Below are 6,000 nucleotides of genomic sequence, written 5' to 3'. Positions count from 1 at the left end.
CAGGAAATCACCAGGCAATAACGTTTTTTCAGCAACCTATAACAGGGGAACTACAGAGCTTGGAAGATTCATGTATGTGCCCCCCATTGTAATTTCTTGTCCTCCTGAGTCCTGTCCCTGAGCTACTTACTCACTATAATGACAATAAAATAAGAAATGTTTTTTGCCTTAATATCTCCCTTAACCACTTCCCACCCGGCCTATAGCAGAATGAAGGCCAGGAAGTGGTTCAGTTATCCTGACGGGGCGTCATATGATGTCCAGCAGGATAACAAGCCGGTGCGCACCCACAGGGGCATGCAGCATGGCGATCAGCGGTGGTGTGTTGTGTCAGTCTAACACACAGCAACTCTGATCTAGGTAAAGAGCCTCTGATAGAGGCTCTTTACCCCGTATCAGCCGTGTCCAATCACAGTGTAAACAGGAAAAGCCATGTATCAGCTTTCCCTCTATTGCATCTGACAGACGTGAGTAGAGGAGAGCCAATCGGCTGCTCTCCTGATGGGAGTGGTCTGTGCTAATTGATTATCAGCACAGCCCCTCCAAGGATGCCCACCCATGACCACCAGGTATGCCGCGCAGGACCACCAGGGATGACCACCAAGTATGCCACCCAAGACCACCAGGGGTGCCAATCAGTGCCCATAAATGATTCCAAAAAGCGCTCATCAGTAATGCCTGCCTGTGCCTCCTCATCAGTGATGCCTATCAGTGCCATCTATCAGTGTCCATCAGTACCACCTATCAGTGTTCATCAGTACCACCTATCAGTGCTGTTTATCAGTGCCAGCCATAAGTACCCATCAGTGCAGACCTCCAGTGCAGCCCTCTGGTGCCCAGCAGTGCTGCCTACCAGTACTCATCAGTGCTGCATTTTAGAGCCCGTCATTGGTACCACCTCATCAGTGACCATCAATGAATGAGAAAATGTACTCATTTACAAAACTTTTTAACAGAAACAAAGAAAAACGTATTTTTTTTCAAAATTTTCAGTCTTTTTGTTTAGCAAAAATTAAAAAACCCCATGGTGATCAATAGAGATGGACGAAATTCTGATGGGACGTTTTGCGAACGCGAACCGCGAACATGGCCAAAAGTTTGCGAACCGCAAAGTTCGTGGTGGGCCCCATTGACTTCAATGGCAGGCGAACCTTAAAAACCTACAGGTCATATTTTCAGCCACAAAATACTTACTAGCTGTGCACACATAGTCCCACAACATGGACACTGACATAACAAAAGTATGAAATGAATCTGGGATCGAAAAACAACAAGCATTCTTTTTTTATCTGTGAAATTTTGACAATTCAGGACTCAGGAGCGCATGAAGGCAATGGAGGAGAGGAAAGGTCAGGGTAGGCTATGAAGGGGGTGCAGGAGATGATCACCAGCACCGTGATAGAGAGCACTGACACCAGCACCGAGATAGAGAGAGAGCACTGACACCAGCACCGTGATAGAGAGCACTGACACCAGCACCGTGATAGAGAGCACTGACACCAGCACCGAGATAGAGAGCACTGACACCAGCACCGAGATAGAGAGCACTGACACAAGCACCGAGATAGAGAGCACTGACACCAGCACTGTTATAGAGAGCACTGACACCAGCACCGAGATAGAGAGAGAGCACTGACACCAGCACCGAGATAGAGAGCACTGACACCAGCACCGAGATAGAGAGAGAGCACTGACACCAGCACCAAGAAAGAGAGCACTGACACCAGCACCATGATAGAGAGCACTGACACCAGCACCGAGATAGAGAGAGAGCACTGACACCAGCACCGAGATAGAGAGAGAGCACTGACACCAGCACTAAGATAGAGAGCACTGACACCAGCACCAAGATAGAGAGCACTGAGACCACACCAGCACCGAGATAGAGAGAGAGCACTGACACCAGCACAGAGATAGAGAGAGAGCACTGACACCAGCACCGTGATAGAGAGCACTGACACCAGAACCATGATAGAGAACACTGACACCAGCACCGAGATAGAGAGCACTGACACCAGCTCCGAGATAGAGAGCACTGAGACCACATCAGCACCGAGATAGAGAGAGAGCACTGACACCAGCACAGAGATAGAGAGAGAGCACTGACACCAGCACCGTGATAGAGAGCACTGACACCAGCACCGTGATAGAGAGCACTGACACCAGCACCAAGATAGAGAGAGAGCACTGACACCAGCACCGAGATAGAGAGCACTGAGACCACACCAGTACCGAGATAGAGAGAGAGCACTGACACCAGCACCGAGATAGAGAGAGAGCACTGACACCAGCACCGTGATAGAGAGCACTGACACCAGTACCATGATAGAGAGCACTGACACCAGCACTGAGATAGAGAGCACTGACACCAGCTCCGAGATAGAGAGCACTGACACCAGCACCGAGATAGAGAGCACTGACACCAGCACCGAGATAGAGAGAGAGCACTGACACCAGCACCGAGATAGACAGCACTGACACCAGCACCGAGATAGAGAGAGAGCACTGACACCAGCACCGAGATAGACAGCACTGACACCAGCACAGAGATAGAGAGAGAGCACTGACACCAGCACCGAGATAGAGAGCACTGACACCAGCACTGTGATAGAGAGCACTGACGCCAGCACCGAGATAGAGAGTGAGCACTGACACCAGAACCGAGATAGAGAGCACTGACACCAGCACCGAGATAGAGTGAGAGCACTGACACCAGCACCAAGATAGAGAGCACTGACACCACACCAGCACCGAGATAGAGAGAACTGACACCACACCAGCACTGAGATAGAGAGCACTGACACCACACCAGCACCGTGATAGAGAGCACTGACACCAGCACCGAGATAGAGAGCACTGACACCGCACCAGCACCGTGATAGAGAGCACTGACACCAGCACCGAGATAGAGAGAACTGACACCACACCAGCACCGAGATAGAGAGAACTGACACCACACCAGCACTGAGATAGAGAGCACTGACACCAGCCCTGAGATAGAGAGCACTGACACCAGCACCGAGATAGAGAGCACTGACACCACACCAGCACCGAGATAGAGAGCACTGACACCACACCAGCACAGAAATAGAGAGCACTGACACCACACCAGCATCGTGATAGAGAGCACTGAGACCACACCAGCACCGAGATAGAGAGAGAGCACTGACACCAGCACCAAGATAGAGAGCACTGACAGCAGCACTGATACCAGCAACTCGCTGCGGGACCCAAAAATATGACACCGCTCAACCTCTTCAAACAGGAGGGTGCGGGCATTTAGTACGGTGTGCTTTTTTTGTACAAGGAAGTGAGCCAAAGGTAGAAAAAAGTTCCGTGTGCTTGATTAAATAAATCGTTTGTAGAGTTATGCATATACATGGTCTACTGGTCACATGTGTTGAATTCCTCCGAGATCCATGCCTCATTCATTTTTAGAAATGTGAGGTAGTGAACACTGTCGTGATCGTTAAAAAAAGCCCAGGCTGCGGAGCCATGTGCCGGCGTCCTGGGAGCGCCAGATGTGACCGTACATGGTTATGGTTGATGCCTCGCTCCTGATACATTAGCAGTCTGCTTTGTCCCTCCTGTGCAATGTAAGTTCTTCCTGCTTCTCCTCCCTATCTGCTGGTCCATATCTCCCTCTGAACTCCCCTCCTCTTCCTCTCTTGTGGGCACCCACGTGACATCACTAGACACGTCATCATCGACGTCACCTTCCCCACCGCTATAAGTAGAGATCTCGGAGTAGGCAGCAACAGTGGGGACCAACCTCCTCCTTGGGCTGATCTGGGTACTGTCGTCAGACTGCTGAGTGGCGGTTGTTGCTACCTCCTCTTCCTGATCCAATGCCAAGAGTGGCTGCGCATCGGCATTGTCTTGATATGGATCGGAAAATAATTCCTGTGACTCAAGCGGAAGGTATATGGTGGTGTTGGTGGTAGTGTCTTTGGGGGTGCACACAGCAGAGAGTGAAGAAGAGGGTGCAGATCGAGAGGATGAGGAGGGTGTAGAAGAGTAAGGCTGAGTGAGCCACTCAACCAAGTCCTTTGACGTAATCGCACGCACCTTCTGCAATTTGCCACTGTTGCTCCTGCCCTACCACCCCTGCGGAAAGGCCTGCCTCTTCCTCTGCCTGTAATTTTTTTAAATGACCCTGTGACAAAAGTCTCTGGAGAAGTGCAGTATATATGTGGAAGGAGGTATATAACACCCCACTTCAATCTGTTATTTTTGGGGGCCACTGGTCTATCACACCAGTTATAATACTTTTTTTTTTTATTGTGTTTGTCACTCTTTGTAGTATCGCTGCAGAACCACTCAGCAGTCACAATGCTGCACAGTGGAAATGCACTATACTATGCTTTCTATATGTGCAAGTATTTTATACGTGTATTACACACCTATATACTGCACACCAAATAGTACATCTATACCAGTCCTTAAAAGGAACTTTGTGGACCTAGTAGCTAGTGATTTGCAGACTGTCCCTCAGTCCCTACACTGATAAAAGACAGCTGCAGAAACGAGCAGTAATCTGCAGCACAGCAGTGTACCACAACCCTATATATTGTACACCTATAACAGTCCTTAAAAGGACCTTTGTGGACCTAGTAGCTAGTGATTTGCAGACTGTCCCTCAGTCCCTACACTGATTAAAGACTGCTGCAGAAACTAGCAGTAATCTGCAGCACAGCAGTGCACCAGAACCCTATATACTGTACACCTATACCAGTCCTTAAAAGGACCTTTGTGGACATACCCTGTTTCCCCGATAGTAAGACACCCCCGATTGTAAGACGTATTGGGAGTTTCAGAGGGGTCGGCTAATATAAGCCATACCCCGAAAGTAAGACATATGTCTTACTTTCGGGGAAACACGGGGGTATTGCCGCCTCCCTCTCATCTAGCTGCGCGCCGCCTCCTGCCCACGTCCGCACCGTCCCCCTCTCCATACGTCGCCGCGTCTGCCATTTCCCTCTGATCTTAATGAGCGCTGCCTCCTACCCATGCCTGAGCCGTCCCCCTCTCCATACGTCACCGCGCCGTCCCCTGCACTTGTCACTGCCGCCTCCTGCTTAAAATACGGTAATGCACACAGTATTAATCATACATCAGTAAAACCTACACACTGGCATACTGGGGTATCATCTGCTGTATGTAACCCAGTGGGTATCAGCAGGTGTCACACTGGATTAAATACAGCAGGTGGTACTGTATCACACATAAATCTGTTTTATCTTCCAGTATTCCACTGTTCGTTCTTACCATTTTTCATTGTTTTACATGTTATGCAATGTTGTAACAAGACATTCTTGGCACTTCCTTTTATAAAACTGTTTTGTGGTGAATACAATACTGTTCAGGTTGTTAATAAATGTTAATTTTATGGTTAAAACAAAAAATTCGACAATTTTTTTCCAATATAAGACATACCCCGAAAGTAAGACATAGTGGGGCTTTTGGGGATAAAAAGAAAGTAAGACACTGTCTTACTTTCGGGGAAACACGGTAGTAGCTAGTGATTTGCAGACTGTCCCTCAGTCCCTACACTGATAAAAGACAGCTGCAGAATCGGGCAGCAGTCAGCAGCAGTGCACCAGCACCCTATATTCTGTACACATATACCAGACCGTAAAAGGACCTTTGTGGACCTAGTAGTAATAGCTAGCTATTGATTAAACTGACTGTCCCTGCTCCACACAGCATCCTGTTCCTACACTGACAAAAGACAGCTGCAATCACCAGCACAGCAGTGCACTGAACCCTATATACTGTACTACACCTATACCAGTCCTTAAAAGGACTTTTGTGGACCTAATAGCTAGTGATTTGTGTCACTACAGTCTCTCCCTGCTGCACACAGCGTCCTGTCCCTACAAGACATAAGACAGAATGTAAAATGGCCGCCAGATCAGGTCTATTTATAAGGTAAGGGGAATGTCCAATTGTCCATGTGCTGAAATGTCTCAATTGGCTGTCCTGTACCCCATGATGGAT

The sequence above is a fragment of the Lithobates pipiens genome, unplaced genomic scaffold (genome assembly GCF_037356315.1).
Source record: "Lithobates pipiens isolate NorthernLeopardFrog02 unplaced genomic scaffold, aLitPip1_a1.2 Scaffold_18, whole genome shotgun sequence".
NCBI classification, from domain to species: domain Eukaryota; kingdom Metazoa; phylum Chordata; class Amphibia; order Anura; family Ranidae; genus Lithobates; species Lithobates pipiens.
The sequence above is the reverse complement of the archived record's forward strand: the minus strand, read 5'-3'. Positions refer to the sequence as shown.